Source organism: Sus scrofa, chromosome 6, assembly GCF_000003025.6.
Source record: "Sus scrofa isolate TJ Tabasco breed Duroc chromosome 6, Sscrofa11.1, whole genome shotgun sequence".
In the NCBI taxonomy this organism is placed as follows: Eukaryota; Metazoa; Chordata; class Mammalia; order Artiodactyla; family Suidae; genus Sus; species Sus scrofa.
Window position 1 is genome coordinate 155,199,910 of NC_010448.4, and position 18,705 is coordinate 155,218,614.

Here is an 18,705-nt window from a genome sequence, read left to right on the forward strand (position 1 = left end):
CTTAGTATATTATATTCAGCAGTTATGTACCTAAAGGAGGCAAGGTGTTATTAATGGTTAAAAATCACATTACTGGAGTTCACATAAATTCCAGCTGTCTGTGTGACCTTGGCCAAGCCCCTTTACCTCTGCAAGCCTTGGCTTCCCCATCTGTGCAGTGGGGATGATCACTGTCTACATTAAGGGAGTTTTTAATGAAAAAATAAGTGAGATGGTGCTTGCAAAACCGGTGCACATAGTAAGTGTTCAGTAAATATTAGTAGGAAAAAAACTCACTCCTCATTGAAACTCCTCATTGAAGAGTGAGTTTCTCTATAACTGCTAAAGGCATGCACATACCTGTAAAGCTGTCAGGTGGCTCCATCTGTGGCTCGATTTTAGCTGTGTTGGAAAGTGTGCTTGGTTAAATTAAGATGAGTTGTTTGAGTTAGTGTGTGTGTGTGTGTCTGTCTGTCTGTCTGTCTCAGTGTATTTTATTCTTCATGGAAACTTTTCAATATTAAGAGAAGGGGGTTTCTGGTCATGTAATTAATTGATCGAAGGAGAGAAATCAAGAGAAAAATAGCATTTTGGGGGAACTAAATTCATCACATAAAAGAGAACCGAGAGGCAAGACTCCCAGCATTTTGGACTGGTGGGCGGAAGGTGGGAACAGGAAAGTGAGAGGCCGACAGGGTCAGAGAGACCCTGGGTCATGACAGAGAAAGCGTGTAGGAAGGTGCACAGGTGTGCAGATATGGAAGATGTATTCGTCGACCTGGGTTCCAACAGTCTTCTTTTTTTCCCTTGCTTTTTAGGGCTGTACCTGGGACATGGAAGTTCCCAGGCTAGGGGTCAAATCAGAGCTGCAATTGCTAGCTTACACCACAGACATAACAATGCTGAATCTGAGCCTCATCTTTGACCTACACCGCAGCTCATGGCAATGACGGATCCCTAACTCACTCATTAGGGTCAGGGATCAAACCTATATCCTCATGAATACTATTAGGGTTCATTACTGCTAAGCCATGACAAGCCCTCCCCCAACAGTCTTTATTTGGCTGAAGCAAAGATCATACGGTGGGGAAAATGGGAGTAAGGAAGAAGAAACGAGTTTTCTTTCTAATTTTGAAGACTGTGGTCTTCACAAGGGCAAGGAGTATGTCCATTAGGCTCACCTCTGTTTCCTCATTGCTTAGCAACAGGGTGTACAGTAAAAATTTAATGAAATATCGAATCAGCGGATGAGCAACTTGTCTCAGTTGGTTTGAAGGGAAGTGGAACCATTGAAGTCTTGTGAATAACAGAATGACATGATAAGAAGGTATGTCTGAAGGACATCTTGTAGTTCTCTATCGGATGGACTGGAGTAGGGAGAGATTGTAAACAGGTCAACTAGTAGACCAGAGAATTATCTAGGGGAGAGAGGAGGGCCAGAGTAAGTATGGTAACAGTGAGAACATTTTAGAAATGTTGTTTACAGTTCTTAGAATCTGCACAAAAGCCTTGGTAGGAAAAGGGGGAGAGAAAAGTCTCTCCAGAGTTTCTACCTGGGCGAAGGGTGGACTGCCCATGACACTTCGTTGTTTGACACACGTTACTTGTGTTGCATAGAGCATAGTCCTAGACACTGATGACTCAGTGATAAATGAGGATCACAACTGGTGCATCAGACTTGCAAGTAATTGCAGTGTTTAGGAGCTGATGCTGATGTTGCTGTAAACAAATATTGTTGTGGTTGCACTTAAACTTGACCTGGTGAGGCTTCATGGCGTGGTGGTGGAGAGCTGGTGAGGAGGTGGTACTGGGCATTGAGATGGAAGAGCCAGTTTGAGTAAAAGAGGAATTGGTCATCTCAGTTCTGTATATATTACATTTTGCTTATTATAAGAAATTCAGATGTCAGCATTTAGAAGACAGACAAGAGGTGGGCATGGATAGAGCTCAGGAGAGGTGTTGCAGCAAAATATATTGACTGGGATGTCATTTAGGAGAGGGTGAGATTGTCAAGTGCAAAGTGAAGACCATGGACAGAATGTTAGAGAAAACCTTTGCCAAGGTTCTGGAAAGAAAGGATGCACCAGTCAGAAAAGAAGGAGAACCAAGATAGCTATAGAAGTATAAGACGGGTGATTTCTTCAAGAAAGAGGACAGAGATGTGTCCAGTTGTAGGGAGGGGCCTAGGAGAGCAAGCGTGGAGGGAAGACCTTTGCAGTAATGACCTTGGTGAGCTGATCTTCCTGAGAACACATCCCGTGTCATGAGCCCATAGTGGACTCTTACTGTGGCTGTCTCATGGTTAGGGAATTTGTCACCAGATAAGTCAGTTTGTAGATGGTCCAGGTCTTGACTCACTTTTCATTTGAGTCCTTTCCTAAGACTGGGGCATGGGAGGGGGGGACTGAATTCCCACCCTACCCCCCCCATTTCCATGAAACTTAACACGTTTTCTCCATAATGCTTTCGTGACCAAGTTCTAAGATGTTCCTGAACACCTGCGGAGAAACTCTGAGCTGGCTTTCACAGCCCTCTCAAATCCGAGCCCAGACGCAGGTGTTGGAACATAGCCGAACGTGTATGAACTTTGGAGTCGGATGGGCACCGTTGAGTGCAGCCTTCTTGCTGGCTCTCTGATTTGCACAACTCATGCCCCTCTCTGACTCCCAGGATATTTTCTGTACACAGTTATCATCTGCCCTGTGCCTAGTACCATTCTGGGCTCAGGTGGGATGCCTACCAACGTGGAACAGTTACTGCTGGGCAGAGTTCAATCTCCTTTGCAACTTCTCTGATTTTGCTTTTGCCTTTCACCATGGCAGAGGCTGGTCCTCCATCCCCTCCTTCACGTAAATCCTTCATATCATTTGAGACCTGGCTTCAGTCCAACCTCGCTCTGAAAATTTCCTCTGAGGACCTTGTTTCAAAGTCCCATTTCCCTCTAAAGCCCTGGCGTACCGCTTGGTGTAATATATATGCTTGTTATTCCTGGGCCAAGCTGGGCCATGACTTCTATTGTTCTTAACTTGTTTTTCTATCTTGATTTCTGGTTTCAGTTTTCAGAGGTCTATGTATTGCTTTTCTGACTTGATTGTAAATTCCTTGAGGGTAGAGAAAGGCCTTATAATTTATGGCACCTATAATTTGTAGCTCTTTTTTTTTGTTTGTTTTTGTCTTTCCATTCTTTGAAAGAGGTAGTCTAGCAAGGATAGTAAATTATTGTGTCAAAAGGGCCTGGAATTGAAATAATTGGCAGCCAAATGAAGATTAGGTGACATGGAAGAAATCACCTACCCATTGTGAATGCTACTTTCTGCATCTCTAAAATTGGAAAAAAATCGCAGTGTTCCCCTCATACAGTCATTGATGATATATAAACATTGCAAAATTGATCTTCAGTGGTGCTGTTTGGTGCTCCTTCCCTGGGCCTTACCTGAGTAGGTGGGCAATAATGAGCATTTCCATTTTGTCAGGAATCCTTCAAAGAGTTGCTGTGAAAATCTCTGCATCCCACCGTCCCCTCGCTGGAATGCCACCTCATCCTTACAGCCAGCCTTGTCCCATCCATTAGAATGTGGGATTCTTCCCTGACCCTCTCTTTGGTGGTGGTAGCACCGTCATTTATGAAACACCACCTTTAATGAAACTGTGTCTCTTCCATTAGACTGGGGACTTCTTTTCTTCTTCTTTTTTTTTTAATGGCCATTCCTACACCATATTAAGTTCCCAGGCTAAGGGTAGAATCAGAGCTGAAGCTGCTGGGCTATTCCACAGCCACAGCAACACGGATCCAAGCTGCATCTGCAACCTACACCACAGCTCACAGCAAGGCCAAATCCTTAACCCACTGAGCGAGGCCAGGGATCGAACCCACATCCTCATGATGCGTACTAGTCAGGTTCTTAACTTGCTGAGCCACAACGGGGACTCCTGGGCAGGTCTCTTGACCTCAGAAGTCTGTCTCCTCATCTGTACAAAGGGAGGTCATAGTACCAGGTGGGGCTGTTGTATGAGCGAAATGAAAATTAATGTATGTGAAAATGTCTATCACTGTACCTGGAACATAGTAGGTGTTTAATACACGGACGCTTCAGCCCCCGGCACAGTGTCAGTGACATAAAAGATAATCATAAATTATTACCTGAATTAAAAGGGATTGAACTCTTATTTCTGGTTTCCTTTGATCCATTACATCATACTATTGTTGTTTATCAAAATCTGTCACATTCTCCCCCTGGCAGTTTTGTGCAGTGGTTTAAGAAGCATGAAGATCATACTGTGACCACCTTGAGCTCTTTGGAAGGGAGATACTTTGCTGAAATCAGCAAGGTTTTGTAGGTATTCATGCTTCTGTTACCTGAAAGAAGATGTTGTCCATTTTCCTTTTTGGCAGAAAGGAGACACAAGAAGCTGTTTAGATCATTGGCTCTTACATATGTAATTAACGGGGAGTTCCCATGGTGGCTCAGCAGGGTAAGAAGGTAATGTAGTCTCCGTGAGAGTGTGGGTTTGGTCCCTAGCCTTGCTCAGTGGCTTAAGCATTGGCATTGCCACAAGCTGCAGTAGGTCACAGATGTGGCTCAGATCCAGTATTGCTGTGGCTGTGGCATAGGCTGCAGCTGTAGCTCCGATGTGACCCCGAGGCTGGGAACTTCCATAGGCTGCAAGTGCAGGCATTAAAAAGGAAAAGAAGAAAGAAAGAAAAAGGAATTAACTGAAAGCGGGGTCCTCCAGGCATAAACTATAAAATTAAACAGTTTGAGGTCTGAGATCTCAATGATGACAGCAGGGGAACGATCCTCAAAACCCAAATTCTGTCCCTTTTCGTGGCTTTATTAGCTGGTATGAAGCTAAGGCGAGAGAGTCAGGTATAGCGTATTTCCTGGGGCGGTGACCTGAGTGAGCCCATCTGCATCCCTTCCTTTGGGAGCAGGGACTGTCTCCTGGCCACACTGCAGAGCCAGGGGTCAGATGTACAGAAATCCATATCCATTAGTAATGAAAGTTTTCTAGTAGCAAGTAATGAGCATCCACTTGAATGGACTTAAATACGACGGAGGGACCATCAGAAAGGCAGAAAGGAGCCTCGCAGGCTTAAGGAGGGGCGTGTGTGAGCTCAGCCTCTGGGAAGATGCAGTAGGAATGTGGACTCCACGAGGCCCCCAACCATGCTTTCGCGCTGTGGTCTCTACTTCCAAAACATTCTCTCTCTTTGCTTTCTGTAAGACTGCCTTTCTCGGAAGAGATGACCGCCCAGCATTCGACAGTCTGGTCACAAGGGAAAGATCGACTCCCCTCTCTGCTTCAATTCTCAATTCCCAAGGACGGGACTCTAATTAACACAGCTTGAACCAGGTGTCACCATCTGGTTCAATCAAGAGGGGCCAGAGGGTCGGGTCAGATTGTGTAAACACGGCCACTGTGATGATACGGCTGCGTGGGAGAGGCACGGCGCTCCACTGGGGGTTCAATCTCTGAGATCTGGACAGCTGTCTCGAAAGTTGTCTAGTCTTGATGAATGAGGCAAGGTTTCCAACTCTCACAGTTCAGTAAAAAAGGAAGAAGGTGGTATTTTTATGTGATGATATCATGCTTAGGAGAAGCCACGGGTTTCAGCGTTGCCATAGCTCAGTCTAAACTCTGGTGCTAAATTTAAACGGAGGGAAAAGAACTCATATTTTTGGAGCATCTGTGTGCCAGATGGGCCACTCCCCCACATCCCGGCCTCATTCACAAACTTCCAGGTAGGTTCTGTCTCTTCTGTAATGTAAGGAAGGAACATATAGCGACTTCTTGGTGCCTGGAGCAGGCAGCTGGAGGTTGCAGCTGCCTGCCCTTAAACCCCACAGGCTCCCACAGCTCGAATATGACAGGCCTTAAGGAAAACATTGTCACCCGGTTTTGTTGGTTTTTTCTGCATCACTGATCGGGATGGCTTTGTCTCTGGAAGTGACCCTGCCTTCCACTCAGGTCCCGAAGCCACGATGGGGAGTCACCCTTGCCTCCTCTCCTTTCTCTTTGTCTCTCCCCAAAGACAGTCTATGAATGAGTCCTGTCTGCTGTCCTGCAGTGTATGTTTTGGGCTTTTTTTTTTTTTTAGGGCTGCATCTGCAGCCTATGGAAGTTCCCAGGCTAGGGGTTGAACCAGCTGCAGCTGCCAGCCTACACCACAGCCACAGCAATGTGGAGTCTGAGCCGTGTCTGTGACTTATATACCACAGCTCACGGCCACGCTGGATCCTTAACCCACTGAGCGAGGCCAGGGATCAAACCCACAACCTCATGATTCCTCGTCGGATTTGTTTCCACTGTGCCACGATGGGAACTCCATGCCCTGTATGTTTTGATTCAGCTCCTTTCCCTGTGTCTTACTCCACCTTCCTGGTCTCATTTCTCACCCGAATCACTCTGCTTCGACTTCACCCCCTTTTTTGCCAAAGAGCAGTCAGAGAGATGGTTACTCAATACGGTCCTATGCTGCCCACCGCACCCCTCCCCCTGCCCCACCATGGCTTTTCATTGGGCTTAAAACCAAAGCTATATTCCTTGCCTGACTTTCTAAAGCCAGGAGCCCTGCCTCCCTCATTCTTGCTTCTCCCACCCGCCACCTCCCCCTAGGTCCTGCTCCTACCACACTGGTCTCTTTCTGTTTTTGTCAACAGGCCAATCGCATTCCCTCCTGGCATGACTGCCCTTTTCTTGTTCTCATCTCCTTTCATGTGTCGTTTCTCTAGAAATGCCTTCCTGGACGGTTCTGTCTAAATTCATTGTTCCCCACCCGGTTCCCAGTCACTCTTCATTTCATCAAACTCTTTTATCATCTTCATAACACTTCTCACTCTCTGGAACAGTCTCGTTCATTATTTACTGGCTGGCTTCTTCTCATCCTCTCCCCCTGCAGATCAGAAGCGCCAGGAGAGCAGGGGGCTTTCTGTCTCCTGCCTTGTACCCTGGGACCTGGGCCAGTGCTATGTGGCAGGCATTCAGCGCATGTTGGTGGCATGAATGAATGAATATTCGGCCGCCGGTGTTGGAAATGCAGGGGCGGCAGGGCTGGGCCTGTGCCCTTGCATTCATTACCAGCAATGTCGGGGGGCTCTTAGTCACTGTCTCTTCCAGCACATTCCACTTAAACCCTCGATCACTGTGATTTATCTCTGAGTTTAATCAAATGTAATTTATATTGCAGCCTCCTCAGTAAATAATTGATTTGCCCTCTCTGTTGTCTTCATCACAAATACTTCTTTGTACTCTAAAGAAATCATTTAATCAGTCGATAGCATACACAGCCCTCTTGTTTAGAAGGCAGATGGAAGATAAAGCGTGAGTTTTGCTCACACCAGAATATTCCAGGACCAAAATAATCTCCCTTTAAAAAAAAAAAGTCTGCAAGCAAGCTGGCAGCACAGAGACCCAATTAAACCCTCTTGTTTTTTTTTTTTTTTTCTCTAACAGCGATGACCCCATGAAAGTTGTAACTGCTGCACAAGAAAGTTCTGGGCCCGTCGCAGGGTGCACATGAAAATAGAAACCCTGGTTCATTTGTGGTTTAATTAACCTCTGTCTGGGTCCACGAGCAGGCTTTCAAATGCTGAACGTTCACGCTTGTGGGGTAAACGCCTCAAATGGGGGTTCAGCTGTTCTGCCCAGCCTTGTGACCTCAGCTCACTGGCTGAATCCTACTCTCTTGCCTCTCTCTTTAGTTGAGGAGGGTACATGTCTCATCCAAACCCTACCTTCCTCCCCTCACCCTCATTGTTTCGCCTTGTGAAAAAACACAGGGAGAGGTAAATGTTGCCATTGTCTTTACACTTGTGTCTGTTTTGAGCCCACTTCTCTGGAGTGGAAGGGCCGCCAGAAATAATGAAGCGTCAACTCTGATACATGTAGAAAGACTGCACTGTAGGCGTTCTCACAGGGAAAATCCATCTTCCTCCTGTCTTCAGGAGGAATTCTCAATATTGTATCTCTTTGCACTGTTTTAATTGGAAAGATCGTAACTGTCCAATGATGGGGGTGGTTAGATAAATTATGCTACATCTATGTGATGGGGATATTAGGCAGCCACTAAAAACCATGTTACAAAAAATATCAATATGGCAGAAGAGACAGACTGCCCTGCCGAACAAAAGAAGCAAGCTAGAGATGTACAGTATGAAAACATCTTTGAGAAATGTGCCTTTGTGTGTGCACACCCGCAAAAGTGTGGAAGGGCGTACAGTCAGGTGCAGCCACAGGTATCCCAAGGTGACATGATGCATAACTTTCCTTCTTTCATCTCTCCTGTACTTTTCCAAATTTGAAGATTTGTGCACCTTTCTCTTTGTCATCGAAAAGGAAAAAACCAAAAACAGTTGTTTGGGGTGCACAGCGAGGACGACAGAAGACAGTGTCAGCTGTCCAGGAGCTTTCTCACAGTCGAGCAGGGAGGCTTCCTAGGTCTAGGTCCTTCCTGCCTTAATATCCTCTCGGGCCCCAGGAGTCACCACAGAGAATACAAAGCACATCCCACGCTTATTTGGCATGATCGGCTCTTCAGTTTTTCATCACAGTAACTTGAACATGGTGTTTGAAAAGACACCCCTAGGAGATTGTTGGTCTAATAAGCATTTGTTGGGCTGCCGTGATGTAGCCAGTGATTGTTTTTTTTCCATGATTGAGCTTATTAATGATGTCAGACAGCTTTTTTCTCTCTTTTTTTGGGGGGGGGTGGGGGGATGCTGCACTTATAGCATATGGAAGTTTCCAGGCCAGGGGCGGAATTGGAGCTGCAGCTGCTGGCCTACACCACAGCCACAGCAACGCCAGATTTGAGCTGCATTTGCCACTTACGCCTCTTGTGGCAGCACCAGATCCTTAACCCACTGAGCGAGGCCAGGGATTGAACCCGCATCCTCATGGATACTATGTCGGGTTCTTAACCCACTGAGCCACAACAGGAACTCCAGACAATTTTTATAATAGATTTAAAAATTAAATAATACGTAGCAGAAAAAAAAAATTCTAGTAGTCTTTCATCAGGAAAATGAAAGAAGGGCCAACTATTGGAGCATAAGAATTGTGTTACTTACGTGGGATCACCAAAGGACCCTGCTTTGTGCTTCTGTGGTTCCTAATCTGACTCTGCCCTGGAAGCATTGGCCAGGCTTTGAAAATGCATATTCCCAGGCCCTTGAATTAGATTCACGGGCATCTTAGTCCTTGGCTTTATGCTGGACTCTTAGTACTTGGCTTTATACAGAAAGGTGCCTATGGACTCCAACTGCCTTTGAGCAGAGGTTCTTTCCAGAAATACCAAAGAGAAGCCTTTTTTGCAAAAATGTGTATATGAATCATAGGTTGAATCTTTAGCTCTTTAATTAGTTTACCTTTTAGCAGTGAAGACAGCAACCATGTTCATAAAAGCAACCTTTAATAGCCCTCTAAGTGTGTGGTTCCCCTTCTTCTGCTCGCTGCTCAGCTAGTTAATTACACAAAATCAGCATTCTCTCCTACACAGCCAGCATACATAACGATCCGTCCATTGCACCTCAACACCTGGATAACTGCATGATGGAATTCCTCGTAAAATAAGTTATCTCTGCTGCTGGGCCCTGAAATTCCCCCCACAATATGTTCTTAAATTGGACAACCTAACAGACAACAGAACTCTCTCAGCAGTGGATAGGAGGATGTTGGCTGGGCTTGGGGGGCTGGGGGAACCTCTTTGAAATTTTCTTATCATCAAGACGGATGGCCCAGGAGTTCAGAGAGATATGCAGAAGGAGGGAGGATGTCTCAGTTTGGGTACCACGTTAATAATTCATAAGCTGATCTCCCTGTAGCCTTCAGGAGGGAGCATTCTGTTCCTAATTGCATCCTTATTCCCAGGCAACCTTAAAAAAAAAAAAAAAATTCCCGGACAGCTGGGACCATTACTTCTCATGCAGTATGACTTTGCTATGCTTTGATTTGAGCCACTGGTGCTTAATGTGAAATATATTATTTGGGGAGGAGAAAGGCAGTAAATATCTGTTGAAAGGCTGTCATGTGCCAGGGAATGTGCTAAACGCAAAATGTATATCATCTCATATAATCCTTCTAAGCACCCTAGAGAGGAGTGCACATAACTGCAGAGTTGTACACATGGAGAATCCAACACTCAAAAGTTAAACGACTTCCCCAGCATCACACACACGCAGGTAGTCACAGTGCTGCTGCAGTGTCTTCCGACTCCATGGTTACTAGGCAGCCCCTGTACGGGCAGTGTGACCGTGTACCGTAGACCTCACTTCCTTATGCTTCTGCCCCTCCTCCTCTGAATGGGATGCAGCCTTTACCTCCAAGGTTGTCCTGAATTTTCAATATGACCGTTTATGAAATGGGACAGACATGCTTTTTTCAGATGTCATCCAGCTTTTTCCTCCTCCTTCTCATTCTAGCCTCCCTGTTAACAGACTGAATGTTTGTGCCTCCCTACCCACCCCACCCCCAAAATCATGTATTGAAGCCCTAACCTCCAACATAATAGTCTTGGGAGTGGGACCTTTGGGAGGTAGTTAGGTTTAGACGAGGTCATGAGCGTGCCCCCCACCTTGATGGGATTAGTGCCTTTAGAAGGAGAGGAGGAGAGATCAGAGCTCTCTTGCTCACTCTTTCTCTCTGCTGTGTGGGGCCACAGGAAGAGGTAGCTTCTGCAAGCCAGGAAGAGGGACCTTACCCAGAACCGCATATGCCAGCACCTTGATCTTGGACTTCAGAGCCTCCAGAACTGAGAAATCGGGGTCTATCCTTTAAGCCATCTAGTGTATGGTATTTTGTATAGCACCCTGAGCTGAGACACCTCGTTAGGTATTTAAGTATCTAAAACAGAGAAGTGAATACTCGGCTTCACGTAAGAAATGTGTTGATGTTGACCGTCAAAAGTTAAAAGAATTCACAGCCAGAACGACCACATTAGGAAAGACAATCTTGGCTCCTATGTGGGTTTCCATGGCCAGGCTCGCTATAATCTGTGATAAAGAGAGAACAATCTTGGGTATGAAGATTATTTGACCATTCGCTATCTTGAGAGAACAGCCTGGAGTAGGAGACCATTTATGACTCCAGTGGATTCAGTGTCCTAAAAATGCTAATTGCCTGCTTCCTTGGGATCCTGCCTTCTGAGAGAGGGGCTTGTTTTATTGAAGTTCTTGCAAGGTCCCTTGCAGTATGGGACCTCCATGTTGGCAGTGCCTTCTGCTCCAAACAGGGACATGTAGCTGTCTTCCTGACAGCATCCTTGAGGCCTGTTCAGAACAGGAGTTTGCTCAGTGTTCTGGGACCGTCTCCATTTAAATTCAGAGGCGACTCCTTCCCCAGGTTTTGAGGTGAGCAGGCTGTAAAGAGGTTGAGAAACGCTCTGCCCCAAGGGCGTGACATCAAGGCAACGTTGACCTAATGGCAGACGTGACTTTCACTTTGTCCCATTAGGAATTTTGTCCCCTGAAGACTAAGTGAATCACACTCATGGAATGGATTTAAAATAAAGTCTGTGTGGAAGGGGTTGGTAGTGACCTCTTAGACTTTCCCCAGAGGAATCCAGACTCTGGGAGTCCACTAGCCTCTTTTCAATAAATAAATCATTGCATTCATGTGATCAGTGGTTCAACGGAGCTGGGCCACTCTGTGCCAGGTGCCATGCTAGGTCCACAGGACACAGATGAAGCAATCCCTGCCCCCACCCTCAGGGAGCTAAAGAGTGGAGAAGAAGACAGGCATAGAAACAAAGTCGATGCTGTGCCATGGGTGCTGTGACAGATGCTGTGAGGGAACTGAGTGAAAATGTGTCACTTTGTCAGGAAAATGCCAGCCGAGGCCAACAAATCCAACATTGTCCCAGCCTTTCTGGAGCTCACAGAAGAATGAGATGGAGGAACTTAAACAGTTTATTATGAATGAGATGAATTCCTTGCAAGAAGGCAGGGGGTTATCAGGAGAGAACCGTGGATACATCTCAGAGGGGGCCTCCCAGGCTGATCTCTGGGATGGAGAAGCCTGGGCACATGGCATTGTGCTGAGACCCCAGGTGTCGAAGCAGAGAGAGGAGGAGGGATGGGGGATGTGGGAAGAAGAGGACGGGCGGGGGTGCCTTCAAGGCCTAAAGAACAGCAGGTGCAAACCTGCAAAGCACAGCATACTTTTGCTCAGAGCATGGCTTATTGGAGGATGACAGTGGCAAGAAATTAAGAGGGCAGATGGTCCAAAAGAAGGTTGACGAGTTCAACAAGGACCAGATCTATGGAGGCCTTGGAGGACTTGTTAAGATTAATTTTAGTTATATAGACATATGCCTATTTTAGAGCTGTATACTCAGAAATACTTGGCTGATAGAGATGTGATTTAAAAAAAAAGTCCTGGAGACCCTGTTTCTATGAATGTGGCAGACCTGGGTTTAAATCCTGGCTCTCGTACTTACCCAGATAAATCAGTTTAGGCAACGTGACCTCTGAATTTCTGTCTCTAGATCTAAAATACAGGGACGGCACCCACATACAAATGCCGTAACAGTAAAGTGAGCTCTGCAAAGGGCACCATACAGTTCTGGCCAAGGTTAGAGTCTTGGAATATTAGTTCTAAAGGTCCTCACAGATGGTTAGCTCTCAGAGATGTGCTGGAGACTGTTTTCTATGAATGCTCAATGGCACAGGGGAAGAAGACTTAGCCCCTAAGAGGATAAATGACTTACACATAATCACATGTTGAAGGTATAGGGACAGAGACAACACTTGAATCCAGGCCTCCTTACTTTCCAGCTGGTTACTGCTTTCTTCATGGGATGTGGTGTCTAGACATAAACCCTCTATCTTTCTCCTTTGGAATTCCAGTCCGTGGTTTATTGAAATTGCCAATCTCAGATTACTTGTAGAGTTTTGGATTAAGATTCCTGACAAAGCATCCCTTACTCAGTGCCATCTATGGAATGTAGTGAAGCAGGTGCACCAGGGCAGAAGTCTTCAAACCATTCAACTTAGGCTGCTTTCCTCCGATGTGAGTGGGGAAGCACTGCTGAGGTGACCAGGCCCTCCCTCTCTCCCAGGCACACACACCCAGCCAGCCACAAATGCAACTGAATAGTACTTCTCTCACGGACAGAGATGCCTCATAAACATTAAAAGAGAAAGTCTCGGGCTTTTAAGCAAACTCTGTTGGAGTTCCCGTTGTGGCTCAATGGTTAAAGAGCCTGACTGGTATCCACAAGGATGCAGGTTTGTTCCCTGGCTTCACTCAGGGGGCTAAGGATCCAGTGTTGCCATGAATTATGGTGTAGATTGCAGATGCACCTCCTATCTCAAGTTGCTGTGGCTGTGACATAGGCTGGTGGCTATAGCTCTGATTTGACCCCTAGCCTGGGAGCCTCCATATGCTGTGGGTGTGGCCCTCAAAAGACAAAAAAAAAAAAAGAAAAAAGAAAAAGAAAAAGAAAAGAAAACTCTATGGAAATATCTTTGCTGCATAATAATAATCTTTTATTACTGATTTTCATTCTTCGTGAACTGGTAAAATGTTTAAAAGATTATTATCCATCTGACAACCTCAGGTCAAAACTTTGCTTGGAAAATTTCATTCTGAGGACCCCAGTTTGAGAAATGGTACCTGCAAGGAAATTTTCTACATAAGAAGGTTGCTATTTGACCCCTTGCTGTTCCTGGTGAACTTCCAGGATTACCAGTGTCTGAATCAACTCAGTCTGCAGGGTTCCTTCCACTACATTCAGAATCTCATTGACTGGGATTTAAGAATCTGTTTGTGTGTGTGTGTGTGTGATGTGTATGTTTTTTAAAAAGGTGATTCTTCATTAAACTAGAATTAGAAAATGTGATAATCTATTGACTTTCCTTCCCACTGGAATGTAAGCTTCATGAGTATAGGGTATTTATATATTTTGTTCACTGCTGTATCTCTAGTGCCTTAGAACTTATAGTGGGCACTCAATACATATTGAATAAGTGAATTCAACCAATCAATCAGCCAGTCAATGAGAGCTTTATACTTCCCCAGATGTTTCTATACTGTGTTTCATTCGCATCCTTATGACAAGCCATAACATTAATAGTTCCTGTGGCCTAAAGAACAAAGCCTAAAAGCTCTAGCTTGGCTTCCAAAGCCCTTCGTTACTGAATCCCTCCAGCCTTTGCCAGCATCAGCTATGTGCTGCATCACTTGGCAACACAGTGCTTTGCAAGCACATTGATTGGCTCAGGCTTACCCTAGGTCAGTCTAACCAAAATTTGTGGAGTAGTTTTTTTTTTTAATTTATGTAATTATTTTTATTTTTTTTCCATTATAGCTGGTTTACAGTGTTCTGTCAATTTTCTACTATAAAGCATGGTGACCCAGTGACACATTATCATGCTTCATCATAAGTGACCAGACATAGTTCCCGGTGTTACACAGCAGGATCTCATTGCTAATCCGTTCCAGAGGCAATAGTCTGCATCTATTAACCCCAAACACCCCATCCATCTCACTCCCTCCCCTTCCCCCTTGGCAACCACAAGTCTTTTCTCCAAGTCCATGAGTTTCTTTTCTGTGGAAAGGTTCATTTGTGCTGTATATTAGATTCCATATATAAGTGATATCATATGGTATTTGTATTTGTCTTTCTGACTTACTTCACTTAGTATGAGCCTCTCTAGTTCCATCCATGTTGCTGCAGATGGCGTTATTTTGTTCTTTTTTATGGCCAAGCAGTATTCCATTGTGTATATATACTACATCTTCCTTAATCCAATCATCTGTTGATGGACATTTGTGTTGTTCCATGTCTTGGCTATTGTGAATAGAGCTGCAATGAACATGCGGGTGCATGTGTCTTTTTTAAGGAAGGTTTTGTCCAGATATATGCCCAAGAGTGGGATTGCTGGGTCATATGGAAGTTCTATGTATAGATTCTAAGATACCTCTATACTGTTTTCCATAGTGGTTGTACCAGCTTACATTCTCACCAGCAGTGCAGGAGGGTTCTTTTTTCATGTGGAGCAGTATTTGTAAAAGCTGCCTAGATGTTTTTAAAATGTAGATAGGATTAAGAAACACTAAGTCTAACCTAACTACTCACTTTTTCCAAATATTACCATAATCTTCCTTCCTCTAGAAAGCTTCTTCCTTACTTCTCTACCTCTTGGATCTCCTTTATTTTTTACCAGCCTTTTCTCAGCTGTCATTTCACTTCTGCAGCTGTTGCTAATCTTCTCCCCTCAGCTCTATATGACGTTCACAGCCTCGGTCATATTTTGCAAAGCTGTGTGTGTCCCCTTCTGAAATGTGCCGTCCTCCGGACAGGAGAAGAGACATTTTCCATACACCTGGGTACCACAGAAAGCTAGCAGAGTAGCCTGTGCAAAGAACACTCTGAAGCAGTGCAAGGGTTCAGATGGTGATACTATAGATAGGGTGGCCACACAGTTCATCATCCAAGGGGGATACTTTTGAGAGTGATGAGAGATGCTAGTTATAAGTGTCAGGGTAAAAGGTATACACGGGGACTGTCCCAGACAAACTGGAAGTATGAGCACCTAGTTAACAGGGGCCAACATTAATGAGTTCTGTTTCCCCATTGTTCACTGTCGTGCTCTGTGTGTGACATTTCTTTGACCTACACCATGATGCTGTGTGGAAGCAACTGTTACTATCTACACTTAACATAGAAAGATGCTGTGGGAGACATCTGGAGGAGCTTACCTAAGGCAATGCAATTGGGGCAGGGGATGGGAGAGCTGGGATGCAAGTCGCCTGAATGCAGAGTTCATGCCTCCCAGGGGACGAGCTCAGGCCTTGAGGTAGGAGAGGATGAGGTTCTTTCCCCCGCTCGACTTGAAATGACTTTAGCTACCTCCTTGGCTTTGGTTTCTTCTTCCACAGAATGGCAACAGTGCCTCCTTCCAGGAATCCTAGAGGATTAAATGGGACAAGGCGTGAGATCAGTCGTGGTGTGTGTGCTTGTGACGTCCTGTCTTAGGGGAAAGCTGTCTGCCAGTTTACCCTAGGCTCCATCAGACATCTACTCAAACACCTGTGACACAAAGCGAGACGTGGTCAGTGCTGGAACAGAGTATGGCGAGAGGTCACAGCAGCCCCCATAGCCTAATGGTTCAAAGCACAACATTTTGCATAAGACCTGGGTTCACATTCAGGCTGTCATATTTGAATAGACATTTCTCCAAAGAAGATAAGAAAATGCTCAACACTAGTCCTGAGAAAATGCTCACTAGTCCTGAGGAAAATGCGAGACAAAACCATGACGTGATACCACCAAACACCTGCTTAGGATGGCAAAAGTAAAAAAAAAAATAAGATAGTAAGAGATGTTGGCAAGAACATCTGGAGGAGAAACTGGAACCCTCACCCTTTGCTTGTGGGATTCTAAATGGGTTGAGTTGCTTTGGAAAAGCAGTTTGATAGTTCTTCAGAACGTTAAACATAGTTACCATATGACTCAGCAACTTCTTTCCTAGGTATAATCTTAGGAGAATTAAAAAATATAGCTATGTAAACACTGGTTTAAAAAATGCTCCTTTCAGCATGATTCATAATAGCAAAGAAATATATACTGTCTAAATATCCATCAGCTAATAGGGTATGTCCATACAATGGAGTATTATTCAGAAAGAAAAAGTGCTAATGCATGCTGTAATCACACGGAATAATCTTGAAAAAAGTGATGCTAAGTGAAGGAAGCCAGTCACAAAGGATCACGTATTGTTTGATCCCATTTATAGGAAATGCAATTTGCCTCCAGAACAGGCAAGTCCTAGAGACAGAAAGTAGATTCGTGGTTGCCTAGACTGGTGGGTTTGGGGGAGATGGAGTGGGACCACTAATGGGGACAGGGTTTCTTTCTGGGGTGCTGAAAGTGTTGTGAAATTAGCTGGCAGTGGTGGTTGTATAACTATGTATGTAGGTACTAAAACCACTGGATTGTGTAGTTTAAAAGGGTGAATTGAATGGTATAGGAATTATATCTCAATAAAGCTGTCATCTAAAAAAAATTCACATTTTGCCTTTGGCTTTGGGCATTGATGTCATCTTCTATAAAACAGGGCTCATGAGGGAGACTAACTCAGAGAGCAGGTTTGAGGATTAAATAAGAGACTGTGTGTAAAATTCTGGGCACAGTGACTGGTACTGTAAATGCTTGATGAGGGATAGTAGGAATGTTGTGATTTCCCCTAAACACATGACCTTTCTCTTGTCCATCCTAAAGCATAGGGTCAGAGGTGCTTTCCGCAAAATAGGCTGGGGATTCATGATGACACAGGATGCATGGCAATTGACCCTCTCCCTAAACCCTCAGGTCATATGTGCCTCTGAAGGAACAGCCTTAGGGCTCTGATATCTGTTATTTATTTCTTAACTTATATATCTGAGACCTTGCTCAAGATGTGCTCATGAAAAATTACCCTTTTAATGGTGGAGCATTTAATGAGAAACTGGATTATCTACTGCATAAGTGCCCTTCATACAAATTAGCTTGGCCCTGGGTCCTAATCTAAATTGGGCTCCCTACTTTCCTCTAAATGGCCTAATATTTTCTTATTAATCTCTGCCCTCATTCACCTGATCTGGCTCTGCCTCCTCTTATGAAGTGTCTCTCTCAGCACAGCTCTGAGCCATGACAAATATTTCTTAAGGCCATCTTTGTATCTGACTTGTGAACATGTTTTGGACGGGAGCTGGAGGCCAGAAGCTGTTTGTTCCATTTTCAAGCCATCTCTCCACAGGGGTTTTAGCGCTGCCAGTGTATCAAGTATCAGCAGATTTGGGCCAGACGAGCATTGGTATAAGTTAAGATGGGGCTTTATAGGGAAGTCAGATGTGAAACAATTTAACCATCATGGTTTAGAGAACAAGCTTAAAGACGCAGAACACCAACAGACCACAAGCCTGAGCCTTGGCATCAGTCTGGGTTTAGGTCCCATTCAGTACATCTGGACAAGTTTCTTGCCCTCTTAAACCTTCAATTTTTAGACCTGAGTAAAAGTACCTACATCTTGGATTATTTGGGGGGCGAAAGAAGTTGGTGCGTATAACATGCTTTATGTAGGATGTGATAAATGCTACCTGGTGTTGTTGTTATAATTAAACTTTGGAGGAAGTTCCAGAGAGTGAAATGTATGCTATTAGTGCCTGAAATAGTATCAGGAATTGAAAAGGCAGAGATGATATTTGGGGTGGAGTAAGATACTCTTCCCACAGGCCACAACTACCAAATATTATATAATAATGCAGGGAGAGGAGTTCCCGTAGTGGCTCAGTGGTAACGAACCCGACTAGTAACCATGAGGACTCGGGTTCGATCCCTGGCCTTGCTCAGTGGGTTAAGGATCCAGTGTTGCTGTGAGCTGTGGTGTAGGTTGCAGATGCCTCTCAGTTCCTGTGTTGCTGTGGCTGTGGCGTAGGCCGGCAGCTACAGCTCCAATTCCACCCCTAGCCTGGGACCTGCATGTGACCCAGGTGCAGCCCTAATAAGACCAAAAAAAAAAAAAAATGCAGGGAGAGGTGCCCTGCAGTGCCCATGGCAAGATGTCCATACAGCATGTGTCATGACAAATATTCTCCTCTTTTCTTTGCCCTCACTGATCCGTGAAGCTTAATTTTTACTTCGATTACACTTTCAGACTTATCATCTATGTGTTATACATTTGCTTTATGGAGTGCAATTCAAAGTCGTGAAGATACTAGGAGTCAGCAAAGGTGTGGTGGAAA

The 18,705-nt window shown here is 44.9% G+C and overlaps 1 protein-coding gene across 34 annotated transcripts in view; it reads left to right on the top strand.

Moving 5' to 3' along the window:
• DAB1 (DAB1, reelin adaptor protein) overlaps nt 1–18,705 on the top strand; it is a 1,217,809-nt gene that overhangs the window by 1,043,315 nt on the left and 155,789 nt on the right.